The 12,555-nt window shown below is 37.4% G+C and overlaps 1 non-coding gene across 1 annotated transcript; it reads left to right on the plus strand.

Annotated features, from left to right (window-relative positions):
• The first annotated feature begins 348 nt into the window (after positions 1-348).
• Positions 349-455, plus strand: LOC148876280 (small nucleolar RNA R71). The gene has a single exon (XR_016106345.1). It is a non-coding gene; the product is annotated as a small nucleolar RNA R71 (small nucleolar RNA).
• Positions 456-12,555: the final 12,100 nt, after the last annotated feature.

A 12,555-nucleotide genomic window follows, 5' to 3' on the forward strand; every position in this document is an offset into this window, starting at 1 on the left:
TAGGATGTAGATGGGCCCGATTACTGGTTAAAGGTAAACTATTCAAGCTTCTGGGCTAGAAGATCTACCCTATCCAACTTTCTAGAAATGGCATTCAAGTCCATTTTTTCCTCGGGCTCTAGATTATTCCTGACCTCATAGAGCCCTACCCTCTTTAAGGGTCCTACCGACCTTTCGTAGGAATATAAGGATGCATTATTAATGGAATCCTCACTCAAGGTCTCAAAAAGAGCATAAGCTTCATCCTCGCTCTTGCTCATAAATGCCCCCCCACAAGATGCATCTACCATTTGCTTGTATTGATCTGTCAGACCTTCATAGAAGGCATGGGCAATTTGCCACTAGGACAGGCCATGTTGTGGGCATTTTCTCATTAACTCCTCCATCCTCTCCCAAGCCTCATGAATTTGTTCACCCGGCATTTGGGTGATTCTAGTGATGGCTCTTCTCATGGTATTAGTTTGGCCTATAGTATAGAAATTTCTAAGAAAATCTTGTTGCATTCCTGCCCAAGTTATAATGGGTCTCCCTATAGTCCCTAACCAATGCTTGGCCTTATCTTTCAAGGAGAAGGGGAAAAGAGTTAATCTAAGGACATTATCATTGAAATTATGGATCCTTACAGTGGAACAGATTTCCAAAAACTCATCTATGTGCTTGTATGGGTCCTCAATCGGGTTCGCATAGAAAGAGGGGAGCATCTGGATTGTGTTTGACTTAATTTCATACTGTAAGGCTTGAGTATCGGGTAACTGAATGCAGGATGAAGGGTTACATTGGGTTGGAGTGAAGTATTCCTTCAACTTTTTGGGTTGGGCATCATTGATTTTGGCAATTTGGTTGCGTTGTTGGTGATGGAGGTATCTCTCTATTTCGGGCATGGGTTCTACAATTTCTCTCCTAAGAGATCTCCTTCCCAACATACAACTTAGAAGTCCCTTCTCTTTTCGTTGAAATTTGAAATTTAAATTTTGATTCTAATTTCAAATTTGGATTTTGAAATTTAAATTCTGAAATTTAAACAAATTTTTAAATTTTCTCTTTTTTTATTATTTTATTATTTTATTTTTTTATTTTCTTTTTATTAATTTGATATTTAAATTAAATTTTAGATTTTAAATTTTAAATTCCTAAAATTTAAATTCAAATTTGAATTTTTAAACTTTCAAAGAAAAAATGCAAACAAATCGACCACACGACCTTGGGCTGACCTAGGGTTTCCTAAACTAGTGGTTCAACCAATGTGAATCATATTAGGTTCACATGGAATTACATCACTTCTTTTGGTTAGCCAGGTAAGAGGTGGGGATGTGGGAGGCTCCCCTTGCTCTCGCAAGGACCTAATTAAGTAACCACAAAACCCGCTTTGGCATAACCGTTTAACCTCGTTCCTTAGACACCAACCACCGGTTATGAAAAGTAATCACAAACTTTCCTAAAATTCAGCACACCTTTGAACAAATTGTAAGGTTTCCCTAAATGATCTTTCTATCCAAATTTGGAATTAGGGTCAGGGTAAACCGCACGTGAAGGGTGGTGATTTTTGTGCCAAGGAAGGGTGATGAAACCCCACCTTATCTTATTTAAGTTGGATGCCTTTAAAATGGAATAATGGAAAGACAAAATAAACACAAAATGAACGCAACTAATTACAATGCATGAACAATTGTTTCTAAAATGCAATTCAACAATATAATATAAAAGAAAAAAATAAACTAAGCATAAGAAGCAATTAAAATAAAAAGAAACCTAGCACATTCACAACTAACAAAATAATTTCAGCAATTAAATAAACCTGTATGATGCATGCTCTATAATATTTTTTTATTTATTTATTTTATTATTATTATAATCTTTTTTTATTTTTAATTTTTTTAAAGTCGAATTCTAAATTTAAATTTTGAAATTTGAAATTTAAATTGAAATTCAAATTCAGATTTGAATTAAAATTCATATTTAAATTCAAATTCAAAATTTAAACTTCCAATCCAAAAATTTATACAATTTCTTCTTTAATGATTAATTATTCAATTAAAGCACTAATAAAAACGAATTTAAACAAGGCAACAAATAATTATAACAAACAGAAAATAAAAGAAATAAAATAAACACTCAAACTTGTAAAGAAAGAAAAATAAACTAAAAATTAAACCAAAAATAAAATAAGCAAAAGAAAATTATGCGGCTATAAATAAAATAAAATAAAACAAACAATTTTTTTAAATAAAAGAAAAGAACAAACCTAATAAGACAAAATTTTGAAAAAGAAATTAAAGAAAGAAAAATAAATCTAGAAACAAAATGGAAGAAAAATAATACAAAAAAAAAATAGATCTAGAAAAAAATTAATTAAAATTTCAAAAATCACTATTCTACCAAAAAAAATGTTTGAAAATATAAATTAAAAAATTAAAAATAAAATGGGACAACTACACCTGAAACGCAATCCAATTTCTCTTCTCTTCTCTTCCATCCCGCAATGCTCCGATACCCCACCTTTCGCTATTCCATCCTATAGAATCAAAGAAAAACAAGAATTAAACTGAGATAATGGATCAAGTAATCAAATGAAAAAGAAAAAATAATGAAACAGATATGGAAAATGTAAATAAAAAATTTTCTCCGTGCTTCCCCGGTAACAGCCCCAAAAACTTGGTGTGTTCGTAATTGCATCATTAAACACTTTGGAACACCAGTTTAAACATTTATAATTTTTTTTTCGATTCTCAAACACTTCGGAACTTGGTGTATTCGTAATTGTGTTTGTAATTGCGTCATTAAACACTTTGGAACACTAGTTTAAACTTGGTGTGTCCATAGGGAAGCAAGGGAAAAATTAATATACACTCAAATCCGGACAAGAGAACACAAAAGGGAAGTGTAGAAATATAAGAATTAATTAAATAAACTGAGAAAAATATAGAATTCAAATAGTACTGAAAGTGAAAAGTGTAGAAACATAAATAAATACAAAAATAAATTAACAAAAGAAACAAAATAAAAATTTGTAATCCGATTAGAAGTAGCAGTCTCCGGATCTCTCCTTTGACCCTCGAACTTCTTGAGCTTGGCCTTCCGTCTTACTTGGCCAAATTGCAGATTTGCAGGAAATAAAACGAAGATCAATCGGAATGAAAATAAATTGCAGAAAGTAAATTACGAAACTGGAATTGAAAGAACAAAAATTAAAATTAAAATAAAGTAAAAGTGGTTTGGATCCAATTCCAGAGGTGGCAGTAGTAGTGTTGGTGAACTGCAAGTAGGAACCCCTCCTCTTGCCTGGGCGTCCTCCGCTTCCTCTACCCTTGAACTTCTCAATATTAGCCTTCCATCTTATCTGGGGGCAGAATCCAACTCTTTCTCAAAAGCTTTTGGGTCCTTTTTTATAGAGAATGGTGGACACAATTGGGATAAAGAAAAAGAGGGAGGCAGTAGCTAGGTTTTAGCAAAGTTATGGGTGTCCTAGAGTTTCTAATAGAGGGTTAGGAATGTTTTGGGGTGATCCTAAGGCTTAGAATAGAAGGAGATGGTGCCCAATATTATGTAGGGTTGAGATTTGGGCACCCAAAAATGGATGAAGGAGATTGAGGCGCCTAAGGTTGAATGGTGGAGATTAAAAGAGGTGGGTAGCACCCTAGAATGAATGGCTGAGATATAAAATGGAGTGGAGGGCTGAGATTTGGTGGTTTAAAGTTGAATGGCGAGGATTAGTAGTTAGGTGACACCCTAGGGTTTAAAAGCTATGAAAAAAGTGCCCTAAAATGAGTGATTGATATTAAAAAATGTAGAGGGTGGAAATTAAATACGTAGGGGCGGCAAGGGTTTGCTAAGAGTGAAAAGAATGGGTTAAAAGGCGCCCTAGGGTTTGCTAAGGCATGGAGAGCATGCTAATATAGTAAGAGTGGCGCCAAAATGGGTTTAGTAGATTGGAAGCGCCCTCCTGCTCTCAGCGTTTCACAAAAACACCCCCTCTCTCAGCTAGACTTCACACCAGCTTCCCAAAAGTTGTATTTCAGCCCTAAAAATTTTTCAGTTTTGCACAGAATTTGCACAGAAACCCTTAGAGGTCATAACATTGAAATTAACTAGGAAAATGACACAATTTGACTACTCTAAGGATGAAAATACCCCTGAATTGATGCCCTGAAGACATTAAAATGCAGAGTTATCAATATCCTCATCTGATAAATCACTTATTCTTAAGGACATTTTGCTCCAAATTCACACGAGATAATCAGTGCTATTTTGAGTTTCACCCGGCATTTTTCTTGGTGAAGGATTCTCAAACGGAACAGGTTCTTCTTCGCGGCCAGAATAAAAATGGTCTCTATTATCTTTCACGGGATGTTTTGTTCAATGAATGTTCATTTCCCTTTGATAACCTTCCTACAAAACCGACATCACCACCATCCAGCAACCTATTGGACCACCACCTCTTCTTTCAACAGTCCACACCTTCCTTGCCACCTCTCACTGCCTAGTCGCCTTCTCCTATCCACGTTACTAATAATCAGCCTTCCCCATCTCCCACTCCATCTCCTATCGTACCACCTTCCCCTGTACCTCAGGCTCCGCCCTCAAATGTTTCAACACACCCAATGATCACTAGATCCAAATCTGGGATTAGCAAACCCAGTCTCAAACGTCTGGAATCTAGAACCCAATATAAGGCCCATAATTCCTCTAAACATCCAATCTACACCTCTAGTCCTGAACCCACCTGTTTTACTGAAGCTAAGAAGCATCCTCTGTGGCGCGATGCAATGGTTGAAGAGTTCCATGCTCTTGTTCACAATGGCATTTGGGAGTTGCGACCTAGATCTGAAACCCATAACATCTTGGGTTGTAAGTGGGTCTTTCGTGTGAAACTCCGACCTGATGGTTTTATCGACTACTATAAAGCCATGCTCGTTGCTAAAGGCTTTCATCAGCGTGAAGGGATAGATTTTGAAACATTCAGCCTAGTGGTCAAGCCCACAACCATTCGAGTAATTCTCTCCCATGCGGTTTCTTGCGGTTGAGACATTCAGCAACTCAATGTGTAAAATGCCTTCTTGTACGGAGATCTCAATGTACATGTTTATATGGAGCAGCCTCCAGGATTCATTGACAAAGACAAACCTTCTCATGTTTTCCTTCTTAAACGATCATTGTATGGAATCAAACAGGCGCCTAGAGCTTGGTTTCACAAGCTCGGCTCTTATCTTCTCTCCTTGGGATTTGTATGCTCAATGTCTGTTAGCTGCTTGTTTATTCTTCATCACAATGATACGTGGATTTTTCTCCTCGTTTACATTGATGATATCATCATCACGGGCTCTTCTACTGCCTTGGCATCGTCGATTATTCAAAAACTCCAAACTCAATTTGCCATCAAATTGCTTGGTCCGCTTAGCTATTTCCTTGGCATGGAAGCTGTACGCACCAAATTTGGTCTGCTCCTTAGCCAAAGAAAATACATCATCGAACTCCTTCAGTGCACTAAACTTGATGGTATCAAACCTGTTGCAACTCCTATCAATTCTTTGTCCCACTGATGACTCTCCTTTTGCTGATGTCACCCTGTACAGACAAGTTGTGGGGGCCCTCCAGTACTTGAGCTTTACCCGACCTGGCATTGCTTACTCACTTAGTCGGGTCTGTCAATCCATGCATAAACCTATAACTGATGACTGGGCCATTGTGAAGAGAATTCTTAGGTATTTAAAACACACTGTTGACTTCAGGTTAGCCATCCTACCTTATTCTTCAATCTCATTGACTGCCTTCGCTGATGTGGATTGGGCAGGCTGCAAACTAGACCGACGTTCCCAGACAGGTTATTGTGTTTACGTGGGCCCCAACCTAATCTTGTGGGCCTCGAAAAAGCAGGCCACCGTGGCCCGCTCAAGCAATGAAGCTGAGTACCAAGTGCAGCTAAACTCTTATGGCTGAAGTCTCTCTTCTCAGAAATTGGCTTGCCTCACGAGACCATGACAATTCAATGTGATAATGTTGGGGCTACTTACCTGGCCACCTCTTATGGCTGATTTGCTTTGCTCACCAAACCAATTGGTATGCCGCTTTTCTCTTTCCTTCGTGACAAGCTTTATGTTGTTGCACCTTCCATTAGTTGAGGGGGGATGTTGACCAACGTATCGTACACGAATCCACTGGAGGATAAACCCACAACATTCAAAATTATCTTTGTATTTATCCTCTATTTATCTCCACTTAATTACTGTATTTATCTTCTGTATCAACTCTGTATATATATTGGTGGAACCTTAATAAAATCATTGAAGTCAAACCAAAACTCTGAGTTCTATACGAAGATGTATGCGATAAGAAGTTTGTTGTCGGAATTTTTTTAGAATTTTTTATAACAGAAAAGAAATACATCTCCTTACAAATACATGCTTATTAGATGCTATTAAATGATTTCTCAAGTGAGGGAACGGTTTTACTTGAGGCCTTTCAGGTGGGAACCCTCGTAGTTAAGCTTCCACCTTCCTGGAAAGATTACAAAAATAGCATGAATCATAAACGAAGGAATTTCACACTTGTAAACCTGATTGCTCGCATCAAGAGAGAAGAAAGTAAGAAAAACAAAACCAAGGTTGAAAAAGGCCAATGAGCTTACCTCTAAGGCCAACCTAGTTGAGACAATTAAGACATCCCAAAAGCAAAATTAAGAGAAACCTAAAATGAAGAACAATTAGTTTAAGAAACTGGGTTGATAGTTTAAGAGGAAAATGATTAACTTTGTTTTATATGTGGCAAGACTAGCCATTGGTAGCAAAGTGTAGATTCAGGAAAAGTAAAAATGATAAATAGGATAAGGGTAAGAAGAAGCCATGAGAAAATTTGGTTGAGATAGCTAGATACTATTATTGTCGTAGTTTTAGAGGTAAACTTGGTTGGACATATAAAGGAATGATGGTCAATACTAGTGCAACCAAACATATCTACAGTGAAAGATGAGCTTTTTTCTCCTCAAATGTGAGGGAGGGAGAGCAAGTCTATATGGGTTCTAAGGCCTCATCAAGTTGTAAAAAAGGGAAAGGTGCTTACCTCTAGAAAGTTGTTGGCACTGAATTACATTCTGCATGTATTTGTGATCCATAGGAACTTGAATTCAGGAGCTTTTTTGAACAAGGTTTAGATGAAATTGATTTTTGAATATGAGAAATTAGTTCTTACTAGAATGGTGACTTTATTGTGAATGTTTGGCATGGTAAATCAAGACATGTGAATTTCTCTTATATTAAGAAAATGAGTAAAATAAGTGGAGTTGTAAAAAATTGGGTTGTGTTGGCTGTGTTGGCGTTTTGAGGCCTGCGGATTGGTACATGTCATAAAAAATTGGGTTGTGTTGGCACGACCCACTAACATGGCATGGTATGACACGAAGCCGAGCAAGAGGAAATAGTTATTGGGAATCCCCAATGGATAACTTTTTCATCTTGGAGGATTTTTTTACATTACTCCCAACAATTGTAAACAACTAGTTTGGGGGGTATTTGTATATTTTGGCTTTGGGGGAGGAAAATGACAATATTGCCCCCTAACAACTATATAACAGCTAGTTTGGGGGAATTTTGGTAAAGTGATGATTAACTTTATGAAAGACCAAAATACGCCTCCCAACAACTATAAAAAAATTAGCTTTTAAGGATATTTTGTTTAATTGAATTAATTTCAACTCTTATAAATAACTTTACCCTCCCTCATTCTCATTACACCAATTCTCATAATCTCATACTCCCATACTCCATATACTTAATATTGCTTATACCCTCTATATACTCTTATACTTTCTCTCAGACTATCTTAATCTTCTATTCCCTAGTTCTTAATTGTCAACTTCATTCAAGTTTCAACATGAAGGTTTGCTCAAGTATTTTAAATTATCAATTTGGGAGGCTTAAAAGATTCATCAGTTGAAATCAAGTTGGGATTTTGGACTGACAGGCTAGGTAAGTTGCAATTAATTAGTTTTCATTTTCGTATGGTTTTAATACTACAAATTTTTAAAAACAGTTGTTCTTCTCAAAATCCCTTTCCCAATATGTTCGGATTTGATAATGTATAGTCACAACACAAAAAACATCAATATAGGTGCTAGTGGTTCTATAGTTGATGTTGTTGTTAGAGCCATCCCTAGTATTGCTACTAAGGCAAAGAAAAAATCCAACCTAGTTTGGGAAATGTTTACTAAAGAAACTCTCAAGGTGAATGGAAAAAGAGTTATCTACATTAGATGTAAGAATGTTTTTAGTTAAAGTAGTAGGGGGTATTGGCCATTTGGCTAAACATATGGCTATTCATCTAAAAAATAAAGGTAGTCAAAATTAATCACAAATAAGGCATGGTTTGTTTTTGGAAATTTTGAATATCCTAAGAAAAAATGAGACAAGAATTAGTTAAATATATTGTACATGCTAAACAACCACTTTTATTAGCTAAAGAACTTATGATAGAAAGATTTTACAACAATTAGTAAATCCCCAATTTAGAAAAAAAATGATTTCTACTTTATCAACTCTTAATTTTAAAGTTTCACTTACATTAGATATTTGGACTTCCATATATAATCTAAGTTGCATTTGTGTTACAAAGCATTTTATTGATGAAAATTAGCTTTTATAATTTTTTTAGTTTTACAAGACTTTATTTGTGTTAGACAGTTTTGTATGCCCTTAGCTTCAATCAAAATGATGCAATTTATGAGACTCGTGTTAGTTTAGAATGTTCCCTTGGTATGTTTCTGTGTAATACCCTTAAACTGGATACTTAATGAGACTCGTGTTAGTTTAGAATGTTCACAGCTAGTGGGTCGGTCTGGGGAGACCTATCCTGACAAGATTGACACTGTGGTACCACCAAGTCAGTTGGGGTGGCTTGTCTCAGCTACCGGGGTGAGACCCTAAGCACATAAAATGTGGAATTCATTGAATCTTTGAACTGGACCAGATTTCCAGTATTGCCCTGGACCTTGGAGATTGATGGGAAAAACTGGAAAGTTACACCCGACCCCTAGACTCAATTATGATACTGCACTAGGTGTCGGATTGGACTGTCTTTGATGTACCAATCAGTGAGATCCTTAGCGGAAGTCAAAACCAGGGTATGTTGGGACAGTTTAAGAATTCATCTGAGTGGGTGATCATAGTGACAGGATAAACCCCTTTATCGGACAAAGGTAATGATAGGGGATGCACTCTCACTGATAGAAACCAAGACTACCGGTAGCCGATTTCAATCGTTGAGATTTGTTCTGCAAAATATATTTTATATGAGATATAAAAGTATACATATATTATGGTTTCGAAATGTTTGCAAATAGGTTTTAATTCCCGGGATCCATACTTGAGAGAATGCAACACTGTTCCTTGCAGCCGAGGGAGAGGTCCTCTCTTGTCAAGCAATGTATGATCATTATGGGCTGAGAGATTAAATGTAAGACCATTGAGGATAATACCTGATGGGCTAATCTTGCATCTGCCCATAGTCCCTGGGTGTTACAAGGTGGCTTGGCCTAGGGACCACTTAGGGTAAGTGTTGGGCCCATAGAGCCATCTAATGGGTTTCTGGGGGTGGACTGTCCTTAACAGTGTATTCGGCCAGGCCTTGTAACAAAGGCTGGGCTGAACCCATGTGGCTGATGTGTAGATCAATGTTTGGGTCCCACGTCATACAAGGAAGACCAACTGGGCAGCAGTTTAGAAGGCTAAATGAATACATAACCCTAAATGGGCCTTAAGCCCATTTCAAACTGGGCTAATTTGATTAGTCATTAAGGAGTGAATTCTGAGATAAGATCAGCTGATAGGATTAGGCCCACACCCTATCCACTCAGAGAGTCCAAGATCTAAATGAGATTTAGATCTAGAAACTTCATAATTAGATTAGGAGATGACTGATCTAATCTACAGATAAGATAAGGGTTATCCCTTATCTTAAAGGGACTTCTAATCCAGATATGATTTGGGTTAGCAACTCCTAATGGGATTAGGAGCTGATCCCTTTAAGTCTATAAAAGGAAGAAGGGGTGGCAGCCTTTAGACACAACAGACAACCACCAACAACAGTCTTGTCTTCAGAGCTGAGACCATAGGAGAGAGAATTTTCACCCTGCAAATACTCTCTAGCCACCTCCTTCCTGCAGCCGCCACCTACAGCAGTTCGATCTCCATTCCTTGGGAGAAATCAAGATTGGATCTTGATTCCAATCTTTTGGAGAAAAGATTGGTGGGAGTTGTATTCACAAGCCGTCAAGGTGATTCTTGAGAATGATCAAGTTCTTTTGGAAGAACACTGCTGATTCTGCTCCACCCTGCACTGCACCATCTTCAGTGGGAGCAGATTTTGGATCCTACCTTGGGCGTGAATACCTCCATTGAGAGATATTATTTCTCTGTATCAGGTATTATCTCTCCCTACTCCTTTTGGTTCAGATCTGGTTCAGTTTATGGTTCAAGAATGATCCTTGAAATGATTTTCTAAATAGGGAATTCGATTCCCAGTTTAAGGGAAAGAAATTTTTTTTGAAATTCGCCCCCTTATTCCGCAATCTTTGGGTGTCCATATGATGGATTTCCTATCCCTTCAGTGGTATCTGAGCCATGGTTCAAATCTTGAACCATTCTGTTTCAGATCTGAACCTGTGCAAATAGGGGGAAGGCATTCTACCCAATTTGCGCAGATATGGGTTTTGGGAAATTTGTTCCCAAAATAGATGGGAAAATAATCTAAAATTAATTTTATATAAATCTGATTATTATTTAGAATAATTCTTTATAATTTTCTTGATTAATGGGTTGTTCGTACAAGAGGAGATCGAATTCTTGGTTTGCGTAGGGAGAATTGCAAGATTTGAAGTTATTGAATTTATTTATTACATTTGGTCTATAAATAATTTTTTTTATTTTTAGACTCAATGTATAGGCATTCGATCTGATGTAATAATTAATAGAAATAGGATTTCTATTTATTTTTAATTTTGGATCGAAGATGGCGGCGTAGAGAATGAGACTTTGCAGATGCAAGATTCAATATCTGCGATTTGTAGTTTGAGAAACTGCAATCTGTGATCTAACCTCTGTTTTGTAGGATGTAGTGTGCGAACAACCCTGATTAACTGATTCTTGTTTTTCTTTTATCAGTTATTTAATTTTAGATTATTTTCTTGAATTAAGGATTTAATTAAAAATCAAACCCTATACCCATTTGAACCAAGATTGGTTCAAACTGTTTGGACCAAATCTAGGGTTTAGTCAAGGCTGAAAGTCAGCCCTAATTTTCCCACTATTGGGCCTGAGGATTGATATTTAATTAAATGGTTGATTCGGCCCAACCTATAAAGGCCCAGTTTTAAATAGTTAAAACTACTAAAAGCCCACTTTAAAGGATAAAGCTATATGGGCCGAACTGGGTAACCCTAATTCAGCCCATATACCTAGATAATATTAATGGTTAATATTATGGACCTTTTACGGGCTTCCAATGGGCCTTACAGATATTTAATTGATTGGATCAATTTATTCATGCATGAGATGTATGGATGTGTGATGTGCTATGTACATGGGCCATAAGTACTTGGCCCATGCTCATTCAATAGTGGCTCTTGCGCACACCATGGCTGAATGCACATCATTGCCATGGTGTCCCTTTTGGTCATTGGATGACCTCCCTCATTGGTGGGCCCCACACATCATCGAGAGGCTACGTGCGAAACCCTAGCCGATTTAAGGCCCACCAAAATCTGGCTTTATGAAAGTCAGTGGGAGCCACTTTGGTGTGACCTAAATTAAACTAGGGCGTAATTATTTGTTGCCTCCAACTAATATGAGTGCAAGTGATAGGGAGATTCATATGATGAACTCTCTAAAGGCCTTCCATCATTAGCATGAGGATGGATCCTTCAGTAATGAGGAAACGCACCAGAAAATGGGCTATCCATTTGCTGTTGGGCTTGTCTGAGTGTTTCATAAGATGATAGGGGCGTCATAGACCGATGTGGGAGGGGCTTCACCAGAAAATGGGAACTCTCTCACGGTACCTTGGCGTTCACGAATATGATGGGTAAGCACTCACTGGACAGAAAGGTTTACCCTAAAACGGCTCTAAACCTTGTCTAATAGAGGCCAAAGGGAAAACTCATATGATGAGTGGATATGATCCTTCACAGAAAGGTGGCGGGGTTATGCAGCTAAAACAGTTGGCTCCATGCACCCTATGTGATTTCCCACATTTCTAGAGACAACCCGTAGTCTCTGTCACTAAGAAATGAGGGAAATCTCAGAGATGAATAAATGGAAATGGATCATAGATTAAAATCCATATCTATGAAATGAACATGAATCAAATTAGGTTGTGGACTGATGTTTGCTCTTTTATCAGAAAATGGCAAACGGATCTTTTGCAAAGCTTCTTGATGACAACAAGCTTAAGGGCCCAAACTACGTTGACTGGTACAGGAACCTTATGTTGGTCCTAACTTCTGAAAAGCTGGACAAAGTGGCAAAGAATCCTGCCCCAGAGAATCCGGGTGACAAGGCTTCTGAGGCCCGA

Source organism: Nelumbo lutea, chromosome 1 (assembly GCF_056320005.1).
Source record: "Nelumbo lutea isolate HS-2025 chromosome 1, American lotus-T2T, whole genome shotgun sequence".
Classification (NCBI taxonomy): Eukaryota; Viridiplantae; Streptophyta; class Magnoliopsida; order Proteales; family Nelumbonaceae; genus Nelumbo; species Nelumbo lutea.